Source organism: Stigmatopora nigra, chromosome 1, assembly GCF_051989575.1.
Source record: "Stigmatopora nigra isolate UIUO_SnigA chromosome 1, RoL_Snig_1.1, whole genome shotgun sequence".
Lineage (NCBI taxonomy): Eukaryota > Metazoa > Chordata > Actinopteri > Syngnathiformes > Syngnathidae > Stigmatopora > Stigmatopora nigra.
The window spans coordinates 1,226,689-1,254,539 of NC_135508.1; the positions used below are offsets into that span (position 1 = coordinate 1,226,689).

General features: G+C 36.0%; 1 long non-coding RNA gene across 1 annotated transcript in view; it reads left to right on the forward strand.

Annotated features, from left to right (window-relative positions):
- LOC144200806 (uncharacterized) overlaps positions 1-27,851 on the forward strand; it is a 57,399-nt gene that overhangs the window by 13,254 nt on the left and 16,294 nt on the right. The window contains exons 5-6 of the long non-coding RNA XR_013327200.1: positions 20,943-21,074; positions 22,684-22,765. This is a non-coding gene — a long non-coding RNA (uncharacterized LOC144200806). The remainder of the gene's footprint in view (positions 1-20,942; positions 21,075-22,683; positions 22,766-27,851) is intronic.

The following is a 27,851-nucleotide window of genomic DNA, read 5'->3' on the forward strand; positions in this document are numbered from 1 at the left end:
CTAGTAAGGATAAACTGTTCTGAAAATGAATGAATTTAGCAGGAAATAACAAACAGCTCAAACACATACTCGCATATAAGCCGCCCCCGTCCCCCACTTGGCACCTGAATTCAACTGGGATCGGCTCCAGCACCCCCGCGACCCTAGTGATAATGAGGATAAGTGGTTCTGAAAATGAATTAATTTGGCGCAAAATAATACACATCTCAAGCACATAGTACTCGCATATAAGCCACCTCCGTCCCCCACTTGGCGCCTCAATTCAACTGGGATCGGCTCCAGCACCCCCGCGACCCTAGTGATAATGAGGATAAGTGGTTCTGAAAATGAATTAATTTGGCGCAAAATAATACACATCTCAAGCACATAGTACTCGCATATAAGCCGCCTCCGTCCCCTATTTGGTGCCTGAATTCAGCTGGGATCGGCTCCAGCACCCCCCGCGACCCTAGTGATAATGAGGACAAGTGGTTCTGAAAATGAATTAATTTGGCGCAAAATAATACACATCTCAAGCACATAGTACTCGCATATAAGCCACCTCCGTCCCCCACTTGGCACCTAAATTCAACTGGGATCGGCTCCAGCACCCCCCGCGACCCTAGTGATAATGAGGATAAGTGGTTTTGAAAATGACTGAATTTGGCGTGAAATAATACACATCTCAAACACATACTCGCATATAAGCCGGCTCCGTCCCCCACTTGGCACCTTAATTCAACTGGGATCGGCTCCAGCACCCCCCATGAGGATAAGCGCTTCGAAAAATGAATGAACAAGCGACTCTTTAGCACGCCAAAACACGCCGCGTGTGGCGCACGGGTTGCCAAACACTACTTTAAGCGCTACAATCTATTAAAGAACAGTCAATGGACGCCGGGAGGGACGGCAGGGGGAAGGAACCCGCCAAAAAACAAGGTCAGCTGTGTAAAGAAGGCGGAGCTAATCCTGCCTGAACCAAATCCTTTCAGTGGGTAACTTCCCCTCCCCACTTTGTATTCTTTATGGAAAAAAAAAATGATATAAAATCAAATAAAACAGCTGCGAGCTTTACTCCCGGCGGCGTAGATGCGTATGGCGAAGAGCGATGGTTGTAATCCGGTTTCATCCGGTTGCTTTTTGGCAGAGGGTGCAATGCTTTCAAATAATAAACAGTGTATTAAATATGCCGTGGATGATAATATTAAGGCCACTAGCCAATCGTCTCAGGCACCTGTTGGGAAGAAAATATCATATCAAAAAGATGAAATAAATGTAGGCAGGGTGTGGGAGATGACATTTTTCGTGGGTCATTCGAGGGTTAACGTAATTAGTCAAGGCCTTTTTGTGGGTAATGTTGTTTTATGTGCGGGTTATAAAGTCCCAGATGGGTTGTCGCCTTGTAAATTGTCCATTGAAGCGGTAGGGAAGCTTTAAGGTGGTGGAGAAGGCTGTCCTTTTGAACTATTGGATTCCCATCATGCATTGGGACTTCATTGTGTGGATGGGGGTTGTGTGGGGGGTGCTGGAGCATATCCCAGCTGATTTTAGGTAGGAGGACAACATCCTGAATTGGTGGTTAGACAATAGCAGGGTACAAGAAGACATAGGACGACAAATCATAGCTTTGGCTAATTTTTGAGTGCTCAACCATTCTATAGTACAAAGGTCGCAGGGGGTGCCGGAGCCTATCTCAGCAAACCACAGACACCCTGAATTGGTGGTCAGCCAATAGCAGGGCACAAGAAGACATAGGACAACAAATTATAGCTTGGGGTAAATTTAGAGTGTTCAACTATTCTACTGTAAAAGGGTCGCGGGGGTGCCGGAGCCTATCTCAGCTAAATACGGATACCCTGAGGATGGACAGCAAATTGCAGGGCTCAAGGAGACAAAGGACATCCAATCATAGCTAGGGGTAATTTAAGAGTGTTCCACTGATTTACAGTTCAAGGGTCACAGGGGGTGCTGGAGCTGAGCTCTGCTAACTTTGGGGTCAGGGCGTGGGGAGATCCACAATTGGTGGCCAGTCAATCACCTTGAGGATGGAGACAAAGGAAAACCAATCATAGCTCAGGGAAATTTAGAGTCTTCAACCAGGGGTCGCAGAGGGTGCCGGAGTCTATCCCAGCTAACTACAGATAACTTGAACTGGTGGCTAGCCAATCACAGGGCTCAAGGAGACAAAGGATGACCAATCAGAGCTAGGGGCAATCTAGAGTGCTTAACCATTCTACTTTATGGAGGTCGCGGAGGGTGCTGGAGTCAATCCCAGCTAACTTCGGACACCCTGAATTGGTGGCCATCCAATTGCATGGCTCAAGGAGACAAAGTACGACCAATCAAAGCTAGGAGCAATTTAGAGTGGTTAACCATCCTACTTTACGAAGGTCGCGGAGGGTGCCGGAGCATATCCCAGATAACTACAGACACCCTGAATTGGTGGCCAGCCAATCGCAGGCCACAAGAAGACAAAGGATGACCAATCATAGCTAAGGGTAATTTAGAGTGTTCAAACAACCTGCTCTGCAAGAGTCGTGGAGGGTGCCGGAGCTGATCCCAACTAACTACGGGTCAGCCAATCGCAGGCCACAGAGTCAAAGGCGTCCAATCGTTTCTAGTTGTTCATTGGCTCCTTCCACATTTGGCATCATTAACAGTGTCCAATAATCTAGTCTGGCCCACATGCGATCTCATTGGCCTTCATGTGGCCCGCCAACCAAAGGTTGCAAACCCCTGCTCTCGACTCACCGTAGCACTGACAGGCTAATGGTTAGCGCTAAATTATGATTAGATTCTCAGTGGAGTCAAGTGAGGAAAAAAATCCACTCTCTCTGTACCATATTTAAAATAATATAAAACGCCGAACAATTTGTCACGCCGCCGCTGCCGCCTTCTGCGCAATTGCATTCTTGGAAGACATTAAAATTCTTCGACATATCCATCTCTTGAAAATCATGCTGGAATATTATGCTAAATTATAGCGCTGACGTCCATATTTAAAGTCTAATAAATAGAAATCTATGCAAACCTTTGCACTCATCTCTTCTTTTCTGCAATGCAGTGCCGGAACAAATGTGGGCATGGCTTGGGGGCCATGAGTATTTTTGACCCTCACCCCCCTTGACTGAGCAGGTGGACGGGATGGGCTCCAGCACCCCCACAACACTTGTGAGGATTAGTTGTGTGTAAACTTAATTTATCAACATGTAGCTCTGATTGGATTGACTTATATTTGTTTCATGATCTCCCTTAACCCAACCACGCCCCTTTTATTCCCTGAAACTGGGCGTGGCCATACTCCCAGCATCCCCCTCTAAGTTCCGCCCCTCTCCGCCAATATCTTTATTTCACAGGACACTTAAGTTAATTCTTTCTATAGACCTCTCTGTATCATTTGGTCATGTTGACTACTTATCTATGTTGAATACTTATCTATCTTGACTACTTATCTATCTTGACTACTTATCTATCTTGGCTACTTATCTGTTGACTACTTATCTATGTCGACTACTTAACTATGTTGAATACTTATCTATGTTGACTACTTATATATGTTGACTACTTATCTATCTTGACTACTTAACTATGTTGAATACTTATCTATGTTGACTACTTATCTATGTTGACTACTTATCTATGTTGAATACTTATCTATGTTGACTACTTATCTATGTTGAATAGTTATCTATGTTGAATAGTTATCTATGTTGAATAGTTATCTATGTTGACTACTTATCTATGTTGACAACTTATCTATGTTGACTACTTATCTATCTTGACTACTTAACTATGTTGACTACTTATCTATGTTGAATACTTATCTATGTTGACTACTTATCTATGTTGACTACTTAACTATGTTGAATAGTTATCTATCTTGACTACTTATCTATGTTGACTACTTAACTATGTTGAATACTTAACTATGTTGAATACTTATCTATGTTGACAACATCTATGTTGACTACTTATCTGTCGAATACGTATCTATGTTGACTACTTATCTATCTTGACTACTTATCTATGTTGACTAATTAACTATGTTGAATAGTTATCTATGTTGACTACTACTTATTTTTATTGTTGACTACTACTTATCTTTGTTGTTGACTACTTATTTATCACTCATGTTTTCTTATTTAATTTTTATGATTCTTGATTATTTATCAGTTTGTTTGTTGTTGTTATTTGTGCACTTCCCTCCTTATTAATGTTGTTGACTACTTATTTATTACTTATTTATCGATCATTTATTTTCCTTATTTTATTTTTTAGTGATTATTCATCTGTTATTTTGCTCTTGTTTTTTTGCACTTCCCTACTTATGTTGACTACTTACTCATTACTTATTTATTTACAATTTTATTGTTTATTTATGTGTTTGTTTGTTGTTGTACTTCCCTACTTATTTAAGTTGACTACCTATTTATTTATTTATTATTATTAATTATATATTATTTCTTTGTCTGTTTGTCTGTTGTTGATATTTATGCACTTCCCTACTTATTTATTGATTATTTATATATTTTATTTTATTTTTTCATTATTATTCATTGATTATTTATGCGTCCATTTGTTTATTTATTGTTGGTATTTCTGCACTTTGCGTATGACAACAAAACAATTCAATTCAAGATCACGCGACGAAAATAATGAACATATTTCACACAACCACATGGCGATTATTACCGCTAATGAGAAAATAAAACATGGCCCCGTGCTGAGATGAGATATTGAAACGGGAGATGACCGGACAAGGCTTTGCCTCCGCTGGCATTTCCAATCAAACGGCAGCTTCCGTATTTGATCCCAGTTGGTCTAATGGGATTAAACTCATTTGCATAATCACCCTGAACTTAATAGCCGTTTTATGCTCTGTTTTTTTCTTCTTCTTAGCGTTTTTCTTAATGAATTGGATGCATTTGAAGTGATCAGATGGGGAACGCGACAGTGATTGATTGAAAGCTTGGACATTTTTAACATATATCAATGTTTAGGGGTGTGGCCTAAGAGTGATGGAGTAGGCATGTTCTCAAGTGCTCCAATTAATGGTTGATTTAGCTAATTTGCTGTTAGTTGTGATTATTTAGTGGCCTTCTTATCTTTCTGGGAGTTTTTTGTTGTTGTTGTTAGCGCTTTGGTTGCCGATTTTTCTTCCAAAAAATCGTATTTTGCTAATAATATATGAAGGTTTTATTTTGTGGAGTCCATCTTGATCCAAAATGTAGCATTTTATTTAGTGGAGTCCATTTTGATCCAAAATGTAGCATTTTGAACCAAAATGTAGCATTTTGATCCAAAATGTAGCATTTTGATCCAAAATGTAGCATTTTGATCCAAAATGTAGCATTTTGATCCAAAATGTAGCATTTTGATCCAAAATGTAGCATTTTGATCCAAAATGTAGCATTTTGATCCAAAATGTGGCATTTTGATCCAAAATGTGGCATTTTTATCCGAAATGTGGCATTTTGATCCGAAATGTGGCATTTTGATCCGAAATGTGGCATTTTGATCCGAAATGTGGCATTTTGATCCGAAATGTGGCATTTTGATCCGAAATGTAGCATTCTGATCCAAAATGTAGCATTTTTATTTAAAATGTAGCATTTTGATCCGAAATGTGGCATTTTGAGCCAAAATGTGGCATTTTGATCCAAAATGTGGCATTTTGATCCAAAATGTGGCATTTTGATCCAAAATGTGGCATTTTGATCCAAAATGTGGCATTTTGATCCATACTGTGGAATTCTGAATCCAAAATGTAGCATTTTGATCCGAAATGCAGCATTTTGATCCGAAATGTAGCATTTTGATCCGAAATATAGCATTTTGATCCAAAATATAGCATTTTGATCCGAAATGTAGCATTTTGATCCGAAATGTAGCATTTTGATCCGAAATGGAGCATTTTGATCCGAAATGGAGCATTTTGATCCAAAATGTTGCATTTTGATCCAAAATGTTGCATTTTGATCCAAAATGTTGCATTTTGATCCAAAATGTAGCATTTTGATCCAAAATACCGCTGTATGTTGCATGATCTTTAATAATAGGGGTGATTCTACTTCATGGTTTTTCAATTATCACGGCTATGTTTGTTGTACATTATTTGCGATATTTGAGGGATTGCTGTAGTTTTTTTTTTTTAAATCATTTATTTCGTGTATATTTTCTGGAAAAATTACAACCATGCTGCCCATATTCCTACCTAAAGACAATTTAAAGTCTTCAAGGACTCTCACAAACATGTTTTTAGGATGTGGGAGTACCCATAGAAAACCCACGCAGGCAAGGGAGAATCTCAGAACTGCAAGGAGGACACCACTATTTTTCTAACCACTATTAAACTAACCAGTATTTTTCTTAATGTGAGAACATTTGAATGATAAATGGAGGAACAAATGTAACAAAATGCCCTTTTTTGCTGGCCTTGGTGATAAACGTAAACCTGCAGACAGAACTGACAAAAAAGCAACTCAGACACAAACAACGGAGAATAGATAAAAAGGCAATTGATAGCCAAAACAAGCAGCCGCCGCGTAGCAAACACATCTGCTGTCATTCAGAGAAACAATAAATCCACTTTTGCCATTTTCATTAGCAGCTGTTTGCCAAAGATGCATTTAGAAACATTTCACTTTTCGCATCAAAAGCCCTTAAAATGGCCGATTTGTATTTTCATTTTTATTAAGTGCTGACAAAAACTGCCACAAAAGCTAGTTATTGATGTTCTTTTCTAACCTCATCTGGCAACTTCATCCAAATCAATTGGTCGTATGCCATGAATCATTTCGGTTTATCAGGCATCGGCTTCGACAATCTTGTACTAATTTAAATGTCTCCTTATAAATTTGGAGAATAACGTATTTTCTTGCATATAGGCTGTATTTGTCTCTCCAAAAAATGATGACTGAATCAAGGGCTTACATGTGCACAAATAAGATGTATATGCTCGTTACAGATAACAACATTCATTTAGAATATCAAGTTACAGATAACATTAATTTAGAAAAACAAGGTCATTTATTCACGGCCAAACAAAGTAGTACTATAATGACAGGAAAAAGGGTAGTTATAACAGTAAGTATTATAATGACAGAAGAAAAAAGTAGTTATAACAGTAAGTACTATAATGACCAAAGAAAAAAGTAGTTATAACAGTAAGTACTATAATGACAAGAAAAAAATAGTTATAACAGTAAGTACTATAATGACAGAAGAAAAAAGTAGTTATAACAGTAAGTACTATAATGACAGAAGAGAAAAAATAGTTATAACAATAAGTACTATAATGACAGAAGAAAAAAAGTAGTTTTAACAGTAAGTACTATAATGACAGCAGAAAATTAGGAGTTTTAACAGTAGGTGCTGTAATTTATACCAGCATATAAAACATTGAGATTAATCTTGGAATTAAGGTTCTCAGAAAATCATTTTGAACATATATTCCCTAAAATAATGAAAAAATATTTAAAATTAAAATATTGTTCTTATTTGATACATAATTATCTTGGGTTCATAATTTGCTTTAATAGTTTTTAATTAGCAAACCAAAATAAAGAAGGATTAAAAGATCGTTATAGTATATGGAAAAAAATTTCCTACGCTTTTTTCTTCACGAGGGTGCCGGAGCTTATCTCATCTTACAACAGACACCCAGAATCAGTTGCCCAGCCAATCACAGAGCACAAGCAGGCAACCAAACAAGTAACGTTTACAAACTGTGACCTGTTCATGTTTTTTTACCACCAAAAATGGCAACCAAAAAATGTATTTATTGAAAAGCAAGTATGAGACCTGCTGTTATTTTTTTGATGATTAAAACTGATGAGATGGCCTCGTTGTGTGGGAGCAAACAGCAGGGATTAATGTCAATGGCGGGATTTGTTCTGTTCTTAATCTGAGGCAGTGTGAGGTGAGAAGATATATTTATAAAGGTTATTTATCAGGTGACTTTATTTGACAGTTGACCTTACGGACGGGGGATAGGGGGGGATGGGGAGTGGTAGGTGTCGCCGAGTTTTTTCGGTATCAAACCGCCGGTCGTGCTAAAGTTGCGTTAATTTATGCTTGTGATTGGCATGGCTTCCCAAATGACTCATTTAATTTAAAGCTGTGAGTGGAGGCTGAAAAAATGCGTGAAATCCATCAGTACAAACATGTCAATCATCACAGTGGCTGCCTATTTAACACTTATAGGGCAAGTGACTATGTATGAGTATTTTGGGAGTATTTTTGTCATTTATAAAGTAAAAACTCGCCATAAAAATAGAAGTTAGCATTTGTTGTTAGGGGAAATTTAGAGTGTTCAATGAGCGAGCCTAGCGTGAATGTTTTTGGGGTGTGGGTGGAACTGGAGTACCCAGAGAAAACCCATGCACGAAGACAAACAACCAATCATTTGTAGCTAGAAGTGATTTTGAGTGTTCAACGAGCTAGCCTAGCATGAATGTTTTGGATGTGGGAGAAACTGGAGCACCCAGAGAAAACCCAAACAAAACAACCAATCATTCTTAGCTAGGGGTGATTTTGAATGTTCAACGAGCTAGCCTACCGTGAATGTTTTGGATGTGGGAGGAACTGGAGTACCCGGAGAAAACCCACGCGATGATACAAATAACCAATCACTCGTAGCTAGGGGATATTTAGAATGTTCAACGAGCTAGCCTAGCATGAATGTTTTGGATGTGGAAGGAACTGGAGTACCCGGAGAAAACCCACGCGATGATACAAATAACCAATCACTCGTAGCTAGGGGATATTTATAATGTTCAACGAGCTAGCCTAGCATGAATGTTTTGGATGTGGAAGGAACTGGAGTACCCGGAGAAAACCCACGCGAGGAGACAAACAACCAATCACTCGTAGCTAAAGCCAATTTGGAGTGTTCAAAGAGTTAGCCTAGCATGAATGTTTTGGGGATTTGGGAGGAAACAGGAGTACCCGGAGAAAACCCATGCGAGGAAACAAACAACCGATCACATAGCTAGAGGCAATTTAGAATGTTCAATGAGCTAGCCTAGCATGAATGTTTTGGGGATGTGGGAAGAAACTGGAGTACCCAGGGAAAACCCACACAAAGAAACAATTTCAAACACTTGTAGCTAAAGCCAATTTAGAGCGCTCAAAGTGTTAGCCTAGCATCAATATTTTGGGGATTTGGGAGAAAACCCATGCAAGGAGACAAACAACCAATCATGTAGCTAGGGACAATTTAGAATGTCCAATGAGATAGCCTAGCATGAATGATTTGGATGTGGGAGGAAACTGGAGTACCCAGAGAAAACCCACACAAGGAGACAAACACCCAATCACTTCTAGCTAGGTGCGATTTAAAGTGATCAACAAGCTAACCTAGCGCGCATTTTTGAGCATTCCAAGTCTAATTTGTGCAATTTTTTTGTAAGTTATGTTTTTATGCGCATATAAGCCGTACCCTCGATTCAGTCATCATTTTTTTTGCGACAATTACGGCCTATATGCGAGAAATACGCTATATAGTGGGGGGGGGGGGTTGACGAAACTGGCATCAATAAACATTTTTTTAAAACCAACTAAAATGATAGATTCAAAAAAATTGACCAAAAAAGTTTTATGCTAAAACTTTTTTGCGCATATTTTCAAATTGATTTCATTTTTTTAAAGAAAATCCCCCAAAAAGACCTTACAAGATCATTAATATTTTACATGCAAGTTCCCATTTGCACTTTATTCAAATTTTTTACTGATTTTCGTGGCAATGAAGACACTTAAAAATGTTTTAAAAACACGACATTTAACTTCATTTGTAGTTTTTAGCTATAACTTTAAAATAATGTCATAGAATGTAATGGTGAACCTGTTAAAATTCCAACATATGATGCTCAGAACTCATTTTAACTATTATAAAATGTTCTGTTAGCGAAACTTATACAATAATAAGTAGGTCTATATGTTTTAATAAATAATTTCTCTCTTTGGGCTGCCGCGTTTCAAGGTTACGGCGAGGGATTTTGCACTACATTAAAAATTGAAACGTATTGGCTAAGCGGCGTTGGATTTCAGTGGCTCTCCCTCGATATTTACATTTTTTTTATATATAAAAACTGACTTCATAGCTTTGACCAAAAACTAATTTAATACAATTAAATTGAATGTTTGAATTGTCATTATATTAGTATAATGAGATTTATAAAGCTTCACCACATAATGCATAAATAACAATAATGAATAAACAAATATATAATCAATAAAACATAACTACAAAATAGATCAATAATTAAAACATAAGTAATAAATACATTTTCACTAAGTATTCAACAGTAGTAATAGTGTACAAATAATAACCACTAACAAAAAGTAGATACAATTTCATCAACATGTTTATGTATTCATTTATATATTTATTTATTGTATTTATACATTTATTTTTATTATTTAATTAATTTATATATTTAATTGTATTGATTAACGTATTGATATATTTAATTAGTATTAATTCATTTATTTATATATTTTATTTATACATTTATTTTCATTAACTAAATCATTTAAATATTTATTTATTTATATATTCTATTTATACATTTATTTTTATTAATTAATTCATTTAAATATTTAATTTTTTGTATATTTATTTTTTATTTGTTTATATATTTTTTATTAATTTATTTATATATTTATATTTTATTAATATCGTTTTATGTATTTGTTTAATTATTTAATAACTTATATATTACCTATCAAATTATGTCTTATATCTGTATTCTCACCCTCTTGCTACTGTGACAATTTATAAAGTAATCTAATCTAAATAATTAAATAAATAATAATAATAATAAACTAATAATCAATAAAGAAGGAATAAATAGGGCGGCCCGGAGGTTAAGGTGGGTAGCACGTCGGCCTCACAATTCTAGGGTTTTGGGTTCAAATCCATGTTGGTCAACCTGTGTGGAGTTTGCATGTTCTCCCAGGGCCTAGGGATAGGCTCCAGCACCCCCCGCGATCCGAAAAAGCGCTTTAGAAAATGAATGAATCGGTCTAATTTATCTGTAAAAGTAGACTAAGTTTAAATGTTGGTTTTCAAAGTGGTTTGCGGTACTTAGAAAATGAATTTGTTGGTAACTACCATTTTGGAACATTTTTTGAAGTGAAGCAATTTAAAGCGATGAATGTAATAGCGTGACATTTGAAAGCAAAAGTTCCCTTGGCTTCATGACTAAGCCAACTGGCACACTCATCTCTAAAATCAACAGATAAACTATTCAGACTCGCTGCCTTCTAGAAGGCACACTAACTACTAACACACAAGTAATCTTGTGCTGTGAGTAACCAAAAATGACCCTCGGAGTCTCAGACCGATGCTCCTTTTCACAAACGATTTGTCTCTCCCAAAGCCCCGTGTGTCCTTGTGTCCGGCACCCCCCCCCCCCCCCCCCCCCCCCCCCACTTCTAGAGGCTGTTATGAGTGGACCCAACTCTGACCGGGCTTGTCCGCTTGAGCCTTGGCTAACTGGACGTGTTGCGTAACACTCCTCGCCAACATGTCTCGAGTCGGAATGCCGTGTGCGACCTTAGCTCGGAACGACTCGGCTAGCGAGTCGCTTGATGGTTGAGTCGCTTCCCGTGTTTGAAAAAGCACCTTTTGAAGAAGATCTGAGACGGAGGTAGAAAAAAACCGGCTCTGAAGCGTAGAAATGTAAGGGGTGGGTTCTCAATGAGTGGCTTAGCTGGAAATTTTGTTTGATAGGTGTATAGGGTGCAGAGGGTTATAAGACATAGTAGTGGGGGTGATGATAGTGGTAGGAGTGGTGGTGCTAGTAGTAGGAGGAGTAGATTAGGATTAGATTAGGAGTAGATTGTGTAATGTTTGCAAGATGGAATTGTAGTAGTAGTAATAGGAGCAGGAGTGGTAGTAGTAGATTGTATTCTAAGTCTGCAAGATAGATTGGTAGTAGTAGTAGGAGTGTTGGGAGTAGTGGTAGTAGGAGTGTTGGGAGTAGTGGTAGTAGGAATGTTGGGAGTAGTAGGAGTGTTGGGAGTAGTAGGAGTGTTGGGAGTAGTAGGAGTGTTGGGAGTAGTAGGAGTGTTGGGAGTAGTAGTAGTAGGGAGTGTTGGGAGTAGTAGGAGGAGTAGTAGTAGTAGGAGGAGGAGGAGTAGTGGTAGCAGTAGTATGAGGAGTGGTAGTAGTAGTAGGAGGAGTGGTAGTAGTAGTAGTAGAAGGAGAAGTAGTAGCAGGATGAGTGGTAGTAGCAGTAGGAGAAGTTGTAGTAGTAGTAAAAGGAGTAGTAGTAGTGGTACAAGTAGTAGTAGTAGTAGTAGTAGTAGTAGTAGTAGTAGTAGTACAAGGAGTAGTAGTAGTACAAGGAGTAGTAGTGGTAGTAGTAGTGCAAGGAGTAGTAGTGGTAGTAGTAGTGCAAGGAGTAGGAGTAGTAGTAGTACAAGGAGTAGTAGTGGTAGTAGTAGTGCAAGGAATAGTAGTGGTAGTAGTAGTACAAGGGGTAGTAGTAGTACAAGTAGTAGTAGTAGTAGTACAATGAGTAGTAGTAGTAGTAGTAGTAGTAGTAGTAGTAGTAGTAGTAGTAGTACAAGGAGTAGTAGTAATACAAGGAGTAGTAGTAGTCGTACAATGAGTAGTAGTAGTACAAGGAGTAGTAGTAGTAGTAGTAGTAGTACAAGGAGTAGTAGTAATACAAGGAGTAGTAGTAGTCGTACAATGAGTAGTAGTAGTACAAGGAGTAGTAGTAGTAGTCGTACAATGAGTAGTAGTAGTACAAGGAGTAGTAGTAGTAGTCGTACAATGAGTAGTAGTAGTAGTCGTACAAGGAGTAGTAGTAGTAGTCGTACAATGAGTAGTAGTAGTAGTCGTACAATGAGTAGTAGTAGTACAAGGAGTAGTAGTACAAGGAGTAGTAGTAGTAGTCGTACAATGAGTAGTAGTAGTACAAGGAGTAGTAGTACAAGGAGTAGTAGTAGTAGTACAAGGAGTAGTAGTAGTAGTACAAGGAGTAGTAGTAGTAGTAGTCGTACAATGAGTAGTAGTAGTAAGTACAAGGAGTAGTAGTAGTAGTCGTACAATGAGTAGTAGTAGTAGTAGTAGTACAAGGAGTAGTAGTAATAGTCGTACAATGAGTAGTAATAGTAGTAGTACAAGGAGTAGTAGTAATAGTCGTACAATGAGTAGTAGTAGTAGTACAAGGAGTAGTAGTAGTAGTCGCACAATGAGTAGTAGTAGTACAAAGAGTAGTAGTAGGAGGAGGAGTGGGAGTAGTGCTATATATTTGCAAGATGGAATTGTGGCAGTAGTAGGAGTGGTATTAGTAGTAGTAATAGTAGTGGTTAGGAGTTAAGCTATTTTTTTTCCCAAAAAAAAAAAACAGTAAATATTCCTGATAAACCTGGTTTGCTTTTTAGCCAGAAACATGAGCTCGACACCCACGATTGACTTCCTGGCTTGTGCCCAAGCCACACCCCCTTAAACCCACCTAACGTGTATTTTAATTAGCGTATCAATGGAGGCTCGCCATTAACATCCCAAACGGGACGCCATCTTTCCCAATAACCCCAAAGACAACAACAGCAACACAATAGGTCAACATTAATAAGATATCCAATTGAATTATAAGCATAAAAAGCACCTTGCCAAACATATAACATCTCAAGCAAACAATATGTCTCCTCCAAATATATTCCACAAGTTTATTAAACCCCAACGCGTACTTAGAGTAGCTGTAATAAAAAATAAAATAAAACGGCGCGCTGTTGAATCCATTCCGCGAAAACTGACCAATTAAGAAGGTCAGAGCTTCTTCCCGAGGTATTAAAACATTTTTACGAGTATTGCATAAAATCCGCGTATAAAGAAACTGAAGTTCAATAAATTTCGAGTGGAAGAACGCAACTTTTTTATAATCTTTCTGAATTATCAATAAAAAAAGCAACAAAAAACATTAAAATTCATTTTCTTTCTCTACGCGTGCTTTTTAATTAAATAAATATCACATTACAAAGGCAATTTAGGTATTATATTAATACAGTATATGATTCAATAGGCTTATATAGATCACCCGCTCATTATTACCCATGGATGACCCCATTTTTTCCCACTGGCTTTACCCTCTAAATACGTTTGTCCAGGGAAGGCAAATGTCACAAAATGCCACGTGCGGGTTTCTAGGCCAACAAGGCAAATGTTAGCATATTTTCGCTATCACTTTTCACCCTGGCTGGCCTTTCCGTGGGTGTGTTTTAACCCATGTGACAAACCATAGAAAATCAGCCTTTGACAACTGTCACTAAAGCCCTTCAATCTATGATAATATTTTAGAGTTAATACACCAATAATATCAGCATAATACATTTTTGGGATTGAACCAGTGTAGTAGTAGTATTAGTAGGAGTGGTGGTATTAGTAGGAGTGGTAATAGTAGTAGGAGGGGTGGTATTAGTATTAGGAGTGTTAGGAGTAGTAGTTGGCGTGGTAGCAGTAATAGGAGTGGTGGTATTAGTAGTAGGAGTGGTAGTAGTAGGAGTGGTGGTATTAGTAGTAGGAGTGGTGGTATTAGTAGTAGGAGTGGTGGTATTAGTAGTAGGAGTGGTAGTAGTAGGAGTAGGATTAGTAGAAGTAGTAATGGTAGTGGGATTGGTGGTAGTAGTATTGGTAGTAGTAGTGGGAGTGGTAGTAGTGGTGGGAGTGGTAGTAATAGTGGGAGTGGTAGAAGTGGGAGTGGTAGTAGTTGAAGTGGTAGTAGTGGGAGGGGTCGTAGTGGGAGTGGTTGTAGTAGTAGTAGTAGTAGTAGTAGAAGTAGTCAGACTGCTAGTAGTAGTGGGAGTGGTAGTAGTAGTAGTGGGAGTGGTAGTAGTAGTAGTGGGAGTGGTAGTAGTAGTAGTGGGACTGGTAGTGGGAGTGGTAGTAGTAGTGGCACTGGTAGTAGTAGTGGGAGTGGTAGTAGCAGTAGTGGGAGTGGTAGTAGTCGTAGTGGGTCTGGTAGTAGTAGTAGTGTGACTGGTAGTAGTAGTAGTGGGACTGGTAGTGGGAGTGGTAGTAGTAGTAGTGTGACTGGTAGTAGTAGTAGTGGGACTGGTAGAGGTAGTTGTGGGAGTGGTAGTAGTAGTAGATTGTGGGCGGGGCCAACATCGTGTCGTGTACAAAATGTTATTAGATTACTTAACTACTACATTAGTGATGCAATTTTAACTCTTTATGATTGTAATCCTGCAATGGGTTGCCAGCCAATCACAGGGTACGAACAAAGCAGACAACCAATAAAGTGAAATAGAATATATATTCATTTTCTTGAGCTTTATAGCACATTTTTATAGGTAAGATATGGAAAACTTTGCTTGAATAGTCCCTTTAAGAGGGATCACATAAGTCTGGTCTTGGCCTCCCTTCTTGGTTTTTAATATGTTAATATCTTTTCATTAATATTCTATTCATGAAGATTAATTTTTATCTCGGAGCGCCGACATTCCTGTGAGGTGCGGCGGGTCAGCTGATCAAACGGGTAGAAGATAGCTTGCTTGTTATTGGTCCCCACTTGTGCAATATCGCCCATTAAAGAAGATCCCTTGCCGTCAGATTTTAAAATTCATATTTTTATTATTTTTTTCGGCTTTCAGCTCAGTTCGATCGTCTGCTACTGTTTTATTAGTGGTGTTATTGTTTGGATTTTTGTTCTCATTCTTGATTTTATTGATGTGAAATACTTTTTTTCTGGAGTATTTTATAAATAAGGCGCGATGGTGGAGTGGTTAGCAATTTAGTGTCACAGTTTTAGGCTCGTGGGTTCGATACAAAAATCGAAAAAAATCTAAGTATGATGTATATTAAATGTCTTGATTTTCCCCCTTTTAAATCTATGATTGTATTTTTTTAAATCCATTTTTTCTGTGTTTTTAGTTCAAAAATCATTTTGTAAAATCTAAAAATATATTTTAAAAAGCTTAAACTTGGTTCTAGATCTATAAAAACTGAATATTCAGGGCTTTTAATCCATTCATAAATAAAAATTCCAAGTATAATGTATTTTACATTTCATGATTTTTCCCCTTTTAATCAATAATTGTAATTTTTTTAATCCATTTTTTCTGTTTTTAGTTCAAAAATCATTTTGTAAAGTCTAAAAATTTTAAAAAAGCTAAAATAAACATTGTTTTAGATCTATAAAAAAATGAATATTCAGGTCTTTTAATCCATTTATGTAAAAAATATATATAAGTATGATGTATATTAAATTTCCTGATTTTTCTTCCTTTTAAATCAATAATTGTAATTTTTTAATCCATTTTTTCTGTGTTTTTAGTTCAAAAATCATTTTGTAAAATCTAAAAATATATTTTAAAAAAGCTAAAATAAACATTGTTTTAGATCTATAAAAATCGGAATATTCAGGAATTTTAATCCAGTTCTTTTAATCCATTTATAAAAAAAAAATCTAAATATAATGTATGTATTTTAAATTTCCTGATTTTCCCCCTTTTAAATCAATCATTGTCATTTTTTAATCAATTTGTTGAATGTTTTTAGTACAAAAATAATTTTGTAAAATCTAAAAATATATTTAAAAAAAGCTAAAATAAAGATTGTTTTAAATCTATAAAAAAAACTGAATATTCAGGAATTTTAATCCAGTTCTTTTAATCCATTTATTAAAAAATGAATCAAAATATTATATCTAAAATGGTCTGGCCCACATGAAATCAAGTTGACGTTAAACCAACCCGAGTTTGACAACCCTATTCTATTAAAACCATGAATATGGAGGTAAAAATTGTCAATCAGGGTACGGCTTATACGAGAGAAATTGTCAAAATCGGCCATTTTTAAGCAATTTTATGTCTTCTAGTCAGAGATAGCTAATAATACTTAAAAAAATAAAGTAATCCAAATAGACCCAACTCAGTAAACTAATTCCAGAACCATCTTTAAAAAAAACCCACTTACCCCAATTATTGTCTTTCCTCCAAAGATTAAAAATAAAAAAATAAAAACCTCCGCCATTTTGAATAAATTCCCCAAATAACGTGCATTAAACGAGACTCAAAAAAATTCATAATTAAAATAAATCCTATTTCCTTTTCACTTGACCTACTTTCATTTTTTGGCAAGTCAAGAAAGTACGCTGGTGGTGCTTATCCCCCCAAAATGAAAATACTTTATTACCCAAACTTTATTTAAACTACAAAAAAAACACCTGAAGATCGGCCATTTTTTGGTAGACAAGTGGCTTCAAGATCTCATGGATTATTAAGACCTGCACTTCTCCAGACATGTGCTTAGGTGAATATTTAATAGAACCTATTTGTGCCCAGTAAAAGGTTCCGCCCACGTCGGCTTTTTTTGCTGTCCTTGAATGGACCTGGCTGACTTTTTTTTATTTATTTTTTTAATCGTTTTTTATTCTTGCCAGCTGCAAGAAAAGAATGCCGTGATTTATTGAAAGAGTTATCAGTCTCGCTTGTTAAACATGAGGCGCTGACATCGGAATGATTTTGATTTGTTTGGCCTTTTTAGGGATGCAAAAAAACACAGACGGAATCGGGACTGGCTTTTCAAATACCTGGCAATTTATACCTTTTCCCCTCGATTTTCTACTACATCTACTAGTGCTAGTGCTACTACTACTACTACATCTACTACTGCTAGTGCTAGTACTACTACTACATCTACTACTGCTAGTGCTAGTACTACTACTACATCTACTAGTGCTAGTGCTAGTACTACTACTACATCTACTACTGCTAGTGCTACTACTATTACCACATCTACTACTGCTAGTGCTAGTACTACTACTACATCTACTGCTGCTAGTACTACTTCTACATCTACTACTGCTAGTACTACTACTACTGCTACTACTGCTACTACTGCTACTTCTACATCTACTACTGCTAGTACTACTACTACTGCTACTACTGCTACTACTGCTACTACTGCTACTACTGCTACTACTGCTACTACTGCTACTACTGCTACTACTGCTACAACTACTACAACTACTACTACTGCTACTACTGCTACAACTACTACTACTACTGCTACAACTACGACTACTACTACTACTGTTACTACTACTACTGTTACTACTACTACTACTACTGTTACTACTACTACTGTTACTACTACATATAACTACTACTACATATACTGTTACTACTACTACTGGTACTACTGTTACTACTACTACTACTACTGTTACTACTACTACTGTTACTACTACTACTACTACTATTGTTACTACTACTAAAACTGTTACTACTACTGCTACTGTTACTACTACTGCTGCTATTACTACTACTACTACTACTACTACTACTGGTACTACTGCTACTACTACTACTCCTGAAACTACTACTGCTACTATTACTACTGCCACTACAAATACTGCTACTATAGCTATTAGTACTACCACTGCAACTAATACTACAACTACAAAAATTACTACCACTACAACTATTACTGCCACTTCAACTATTACTACCACTACAACTACTATTACTACTAGTACTACTAATACCACTGTTATCGCTACCACTACTACTGAGTCTTCGACTGCTACTACTTACTACTACTACTCGTACTGGTCCCACCACTACAATCACTACAAACCCTACCACTACTATTACATCTTCGACTGCTACTACTTACTACTACTACTACTACTACTACTGGTCCCACCACTACAATTACTACAAACCCTACCACTACTATTACATCTTTGACTGCTACTACTACTACTAACACTCCTACTGGTCCCACCACTACAATAACTACTAATGCCATCAAAATGCAGTTTTTTTTGTCAAGTCTAGTGTATTTATTCGCATATAAGCCGTACCTGAATACTGATGGGAACATTTTGCATTTTATGCAAGATATGTTTTTTTCATGAATCATGTCACGGCTCCGTCAACATATAGTTCCATGCATGTCATGTTTTTATGCACATATAAGCCGTACCTTCAATTCAGTCATTTTTTTCATCCGACAAAAGCGGCTTATATGCGAGTAAATACAGTAATACAACAACTAAGCAACTGTGACAGGTTATTTACGTTAACTGAGGCTGTCAACACCACTTTTAATATCCCGTTAAAAGCGTAATGATTGTTAGTATGAATTTTTTCAGTGTTTTATATTTCCTGAAACACATTTTTTTGTTGAAAAACTACATGGCATTCATTCACCTTACAAAATGCGGGGGCTAACATAATCCACCTGCGGGTACGACTGTGTTGTGGTACTCAGAACAAGCGCCTCCAGTGAAAGGCGAGAACACAAACGAAACCAAGAAAAAAAAGCAAATCAGAACCGAGGTGAAATGATGTTAAAGTAAAGTGCAAAAAGGTGGATTTTTATACAAAATGGATGTTCGTATTCTTATTAGGAATTCTACATTGACTGACCTACTTTGGCACTTTTGTATGTTATTCTTTTCTTCTATTTTATTCAGCAACAGTCATTTATATTCCCAATAGCAGTTTTGCCACACAAATCAAACGATAGAATTGCGTACAAGAGTACAAAAGAGGCAGTTCAAAGGATTACGCAGATTCAAAAGTATTTGGCTATAAGGATAGATATAATAATAATAGTATATGATTTGAAATAAGAAATGTTGTAGTTTGGCTTGACAAATATGGCACTTTATGATATATGATATGATACATACATACAACTACTCCTACAACTACTACCACCACTGCCAATACTACTACTACTACCACCACCACTACCAATACTACTACTACTACTGCTACCATCACTGCCAATACTACTACTACTACCACTACCAATACTACTACTACTACTACTACTACTGCTACTACTACTACCAATACTGCTACTACTACTACCACCACTACCAATATTACTACTACTACCACCACTACTACTACTACTAATACCACCACTGCCAATACTACTACTACTACTACTACTACCACCACTACCAATACTACTACTACTACCACCACCACTACCAATACTACTACTACTACTATCACTGCCAATACTACTACTACTACTACCAATACTACTACTACTACTATCACTGCTAATACTACTACTACTACTACCAATACTACTACTACTACTACTACTACTACTACTACCAATACTGCTACTACTACTACCACCACTACAAATACTACTACTACTACCACCACTACCAATACTACTACTACCACCACTGCCAATACTACTACTACTACTACTACTACTACTACCACTGCCAATACTACTACTACAACTACTACTACCACCACTGCCAATACTACTACTACTACCACTGCCAATACTACTACTACAACTACTACTACCACCACTGCCAATACTACTACTACTACTACTACCACCACTGCCAATACTACTACTACTACTACCACCACCACTGCCAATACTACTACTACTACCACCACTGCCAATACTACTACTAATACTACTACTACCACCACTGCCAATACTACTACTACTACTACCATCACTGCCACTACTACTACTACTACCACCACTACCAATACTACTACTACTACTACTACCAATACTACTACTACCACCACTACCAATACTACTACTACTACTACTACCACTACCAAAACTACTACTACTACCACTACCAATACTACTACTACTACTACTACTACTACCACCACTACCAATACTACTACCACCACTACCAATACTACTACTGCCACTACCAATACTACTACTACTACTTTTAAAGCCTTACTATACTGTCATCTTTCAAATAACACACTGCTACATGTATCCTTTTCATTTTAGTTGGCAAATTAAAAACTATTGAAGAAAAGTTTCTCTGCCAACCATGTTATAAAACCAGGTTTAAAAAAAAAAAACGTCGGCATTCAGTGTTTGAGATAAAATCCTTGGAAGTTTTTGACGATCAACTACTTTTGGATTTTTTTTGAGCCGACTTTCATTCATTTGTTTGAGCCCGGTGCCACATTTGCAGGCTCTGGGTGAAGTCCTGGTCCAGGTCCAATATTCCTTCTCTCTAGTCCAAAGTGACTGAGCTCATTATCTGCGTCTGCCCGAAGCTCACAGACGAAGGAACACCCACACATGCGTAGCTCCACTTTATCAGGTCAGACCCTATACAGCCCACCTCACTTTCATTTACAACCTAATTAACATTTCATGGAGTCCATTTCCAGCTTGTTTAATTAACAGGCCGTGCCCCTGCTGGCCAGCTAGACTAAGCGCGAATGGTGAAGCCAAGCAAAAAAAAAAAATAAATAACTCAACTTGTGTTTTGGTAGCCAACCATCCCTTGTGTCATTTTAGAATAGTGTTAGTAATGCAGTAATACCTCGTTTAACGTGGGTTCTTGGTTCCAAGATTTGCCGTGATAGGTAAATAACAGCAATGTAGTGATCGTGTTCTTATGGTGTTGATTTAACATATCTGTCAACTTGTTTTTCCTGTATTTTTATGTTTTTTGATCATTTCAAATTGTGTGTACTACTGCCGTGTCACTATGAAATTGTACCACATCACGTTTGGAATGATAGAAAAACCGGGGTTATCAAAGGATTTAGACATCCAACAAATCCAGATTCAATCCAAAAGTTCTGAGTTTTGTTGTCCTTGAATTTGAATTTTCTTTTGGAATTCGAACAAATTTCGGAATTGGAACAACTTTTGGAATATGAAGAGATTTTGGTATTGGAGCAAATTTTGGAATTGGAACAAATTTCGGAATTGGAACAACTTTTGGAATATGAAGAGATTTTGGTATTGGAACAAATTTTGGAATTGGAACAAATTTCGGAATTGGAACAACTTTTGGAATATGAACAGATTTTGGTATTGGAACAAATTTTGGAATTGGAACAAATTTTGGAATATGAACAGATTTTGGTATTGGAACAAATTTTGGAATTGGAACAAATTTCGGAATTGGAACACATTTCGGAATTGGGACAAATTTCAGAATATGAACACATTTCAGAATTGGAACAAATTTTGGAATCCAAACAAATTTCAGAATAAGAACACATTTCTGAAGTAGAACAAATTTTAAGAATACGAACAAATTTCGGAAGTAGAACAAATTTCAGAATACGAACAAATTTCGGAATTAGAACAAATTTCAGAATACGAACAAACTTCGGAAGTAGAACAAATTTCAGAAGTAGAACAAACTTCAGAAGTAGAACAAACTTCAGAAGTAGAACAAATTTCAGAAGTAGAACAAATTTCAGAAGTAGAACAAATTTCAGAAGTAGAACAAATTTCAGAAGTAGAACAAATTTTAGAAGTAGAACAAATTTCAGAAGTAGAACAAGTTTTGGAATTGGAACAACTTTTCGGAATTGGAACAAATTTTCAAAATTGGAACAAATTTCGGAATTGGAACAAATTTCGGAATTGGAACAAATTTCGGAATTGGAACAAATTTCGGTGTGGAACACATTTTGGGATTTGAACGAATTTTGGAATTTGAATGAATGCGAGTACATGCGTTGAATATTGGACCAATACTAAAATATTAAAAGACCTCCCTCCAATGGCACTTTACTGTATATACGTCAAATCCCTTTTCTCTCCCGGTCAAAGTGAATTAACGACAAATAATAGTGTTGCTATCAAAAAGTATATTTGTGAATATATTGCCACATGTTTTTATTGGAACATATAGTATTTAATTGGATGATTTCTCTCTTTTCCGGGCGTGCCATTTTGTCGGAAAGGCCACGAGTTTCCATGGTGACTGGACATCGAGAAATCTGGCGGGAGTGACGGTAATTATGACTAATCTTCGAGGCCACATAGGTAAGAAGCATTGGGGAAAAGCAGACAAACATTACAAATTCCCACTTAGAATGAGACTAAATATACATTGTGAGCTCTATTGGGTTTGGGTCTAATTATTTGCAACGGCCAGCGAGTGGAATTCTGGGATCGCAATGTCTTCATTTCTTGGACAAAAGAGCTCCACTTACTCCTTTGGACAGGTGGAATTCATTCATTCATTTTCTGAACCGTTTCATCCTCACAAGGGTCGCGGGGGGTGCCAGAGCCTATCCGTTAATGACTTTCAGGATCGAATTGGTGGACAGCCGATCACAGCATTTGGGATTCATTCATTTATCCATTCATTCATTCATACATTCATTTATCCGTTCATTTATTTATCCATTCATTCATTTGTCTATTCATTCATTTGTCCATTCATTCATTTGTCCATTCATTTATCCATTCATTCATTTATCCATTCAGTCATTCATTCATTTATCCATTCATTCATTTGTCGATTCATTCATTCATTTATCCATTCATTCATTTATCCATTCAGTCATTTATCCATTCATTCATTCATTTGTCGATTCACTCATTCATTTATCCATTCATTCATTTATCCATTCAGTCATTTATCCATTCATTCATTCATTTGTCGATTCATTCATTCATTTATCCATTCATTCATTCATTTGTCGATTCACTCATTCATTTGTCGATTCACTCATTTATCCATTCATTCATTTATCCATTCAGTCATTCATTCATTTATTTATTCATTCATTTATCCACTCATTAATTTATCCATTCATTCATTTATCCATTCATTCCTTCATTTATCCATTTATCCATTCATTCATTTATCCATTCAGTCATTCATTCATTTATTCATTCATTCATTTATCCACTCATTAATTTATCCATTCATTCATTTATCCATTCATTCCTTCATTTATCCATTTATCCATTCATTCATTTATCCATTCAGTCATTCATTCATTTATTCATTCATTCATTTATCCACTCATTAATTTATCCATTCATTCATTTATCCATTCATTCCTTCATTTATCCATTTATCCATTCATTCATTCATGTATCCATTCATTCATGCATTTATCAATTTATCCATTCATTCATTCATTCATGTATCCATTCATTCCTTCATTCATTCATCCATTCATTTTCTGAAGCATTTAATCATCACAACGGTCGCGGGGGGTGCCGCAGCTTATCCTTGCTGACTTTTGGGGTCGAATCCGTGGACAGCCGATCGCGGCTTTTGGGATTTAAAGATAATGATTTGACCATTAGAGTTGCTTTTGGATTTCTGTAATAACATTTTGGGGAAATGACTTCGTAATTACCAGTAAGTATCAGGTGAGCCAAAATACATGGTCAAGTGATTTTTTTTGGTTTAGTTTTAAGTAACAATTTGCAATTATGAATAGCGGCAATTTTACCACAACATTAAAGAGGCACCAAAGTCATTTTGCAATAAAAGACAATGTGCCCTTGTGTGTTAGCAGTATTATCCACTTTTTTTAAAAAATAGTTTGGCTGGGCTTGCAAAATCTTTTTTTTTTTAATATAACCAGCCAGTTATGTAGTTTTCTTATTAAACAATTTTTATCTGAAAAACCTTTTTTGTTAAAAAATTCCAATTTTAGTGTGTTGTTCTCCATTTTAGTGTTGTTAACTTCAATCTGTTTGTTGTTGGTAAAAAAAAAATATCCTCACAAAAATAGAACTTATTTGCCAATGAGACTTCAATATATATATAATTTTATCAGTGTATATTCTTTGGCTGCTGCCACGAATAGTCCCAAAAATACACAATATTTTATTTTATTAATAAAAAGTACTGCTATTGCTACAAATACTACTATATCTACTACTGCCATTGCTACAAATACTACTACATCTACTACTGCTATTGCTTCAAATACTACTGCATCTACTACTGCTAGTACTAGTATTACTACTACTGCTATCACTACAAATACTACTACTACTAGTACTAGTACTACTACTGCTATCGCTACAAATACTACTACTGCTAGTACTACTACTACTGCTATCACTACAAATACTACTACTAGTACTAGTACTACTACTGCTATCGCTACAAATACTACTACTGCTATTGCTACAAATACTACTACTGCTAGTACTACTGCTAGTACTACTGCTAGTACTACTGCTATCGCTACAAATACTACTACTGCTAGTACTACTGCTAGTACTACTGCTATCGCTACAAATACTACTACTGCTAGTACTACTGCTATCGCTACAAATACTACTACTGCTAGTACTACTGCTAGTACTACTGCTATCGCTACAAATACTACTACTGCTAGTACTACTGCTAGTACTACTGCTATCGCTACAAATACTACTACTGCTAGTACTACTGCTATCGCTACAAATACTACTACTGCTATCGCTACAAATACTACTACTGCTAGTACTACTGCTATCGCTACAAAAACCCAACTTTGACTGCTACTACTACTTCGACTGCTGCTACTACTACTTCAACTGCTACTACTACTTCGACTGCTGCTACTACTACTTCAACTGCTACTACTACTACTTTGACTGCTACTACTACTACTACTTCGACTGCTGTTACTCTTACTTCAACTGCTACTACTACTACTACTACTTTGACTGCTACTACTACTTCAACTGCTACTGCTAATTCGACTGCTACTACTACTTCGACTGCTACTACTACTTCGACTGCTACTACTACTTCGACTGCTACTACTACTACCTCGACTGCTTCTACTACTTCGACTGCTACTACTACTTCGACTGCTACTACTACTACTACTTCAACTGCTACGACTACTTCAACTGCTACTATTACTTCGACTGCTACTACTACTACCACTACCACTACTTCTACCACCACAACTATAACTACTACTGCTACTACAACTACTACTACGATGACCACTACCACCACATAACTCTGTGTACCTTAAATTTAAAACTATTTTTCGGATACACCCTTCATTGCAGGTACCTCTTCTAATTCTATTGTTATCCATCGATTTATTTACACTTTGGTAGTTGATTGCATCCACCCCCCCCCCCCACACACACACACACACACACAGGCAGGTGTTTGATCCAGGCTTTTATTTATGACAGAAATTTGGCGGCGGTCACGAAATAATCCCCCGAAACGTAGCCGCGGCGGCGGCTCCCCTCTTCCAAAAGACTGAATTCCAATTATGTTTGAGCAATTTCTACACACAGGCTGGCTGTTGATTGCGCATCACACGGCTACGTTATCATCACACAGCAGTGACTCTCAACAATATTACACTCGGCCTATTGAAAATGGACCGATAGAAGCATTTATATTGAAAATATGTTTGTGCCCTGGCCTTTTTCTAACCAAGTCTCCCGGCTTTTCCTCATCTGCTAAATTTCCTCCGTCACCGATGCGGTACGAGGCGGAAATGAGACTATTTGCATCCAGAGCATCGCAACTTATTTTCCTCTTGCTAAATATAGAGACGCTATCTTTTGTCCTTCATTGCTTAACAAGCCGGAGAGGAATGAAAATGTGCTAGATTGCAGGTGTCAAAGTGGTGGTCCGCGGGCCAAATCTGGCCCGCCGCATCATTTTGTGTGGCCCGGGAAAGTAAATCATGAGTGCCGACTCTCTGTTTTAGGATCAAAATAAAATGAAGAGTATAGATGTATATTAAATTTCCTGATTTTCCCCCTTTTAAATCAATAATTATAATTTTTTGATCGATTTTTTTCTGTTTTTAGTTCAAAAATCTGCTTGTATGTAAAATTGTCTGATGTATATAAAATTTATTTTTAAATCTAAATCCAATTACTTTTAAATCAATTATTGTAATTTTTTGATCGATTTTTTTTCTGTGTTTTTAGTTCAAAAATATATATTTTTCTGTTTCAAAAATCATTTTGTAAAATCTAGAAATATATTTTTTTTAAAAGCTTTGTACCCTTGGTATAGATGTACAATAATTTTCCCCCTTTTAAATGAATAATTGTAATTTTTTAATCATTTTTTCTGCGTTTTTAGTTCAAAAATCTTATATTTAAATGTAAAAATATATTTAAAAAAAGCTTGGTGCCCTTGGTATAGATGTATTATAATTTTCCCCCTTTTAAATGAATATTTGTAATTTTTTAATCATTTTTTTCTGTGTTTTTAGTTCAAAAATCAAAATTTTAAATGTTAAAATATATTTTAAAAAAGCTTGGTACCCTTGGTATAAATGTATAATAATTTTCCCCCTTTTAAATGAATAATTGTACTTTTTTAATCATTTTTCTGTGTTTTTAGTTCAAAAATCAAAATTTTAAATGTTAAAATATATTTTAAAAAAGCTTGATACCCTTGGTATAGATGTATAATAATTTTCCCCCTTTTAAATGAATAATTGTACTTTTTTAATCATTTTTCTGTGTTTTTAGTTCAAAAATCAAAATTTTAAATGTTAAAATATATTTTAAAAAAGCTTGGTACCCTTGGTATAGATGTATAATAATTTTCCCCCTTTTAAATGAATAATTGTACTTTTTTAATCATTTTTCTGTGTTTTTAGTTCAAAAATCAAAATTTTAAATGTTAAAATATATTTTAAAAAAGCTTGGTACCCTTGGTATAGATGTATAATAATTTTCCCCCTTTTAAATGAATAATTGTCATTTTTTATCATTTTTCTGTGTTTTTAGTTCAAAAATCATTATTTTAAATGTAAAAATATATTTTAAAAAAGCTTGGCACCCTTGGTATAGATGTGAAATATTTTTTCCCCTTTTAAATGAATAATTGTCATTTTTTAATCATTTTTTCTGCGTTTTTAGTTCAAAAATCAGATATTTAAATGTAAAAATATATTTTAAAAAAGCTTGGTACCCTTGGTATAGATGTATAATAATTCTCCCCCTTTTAAATGAATATTTGTCATTTTTTAATCATTTTTTTCCACGTTTTTAGTTCAAAAATCAGATATTTAAATATAAAATTATATTTAAAAAAAGCTTGGTACCCTTGGTATAGATGTATAATAATTTTCCCCCTTTTAAATCAATAATTGTCATTTTTAATCATTTTTTT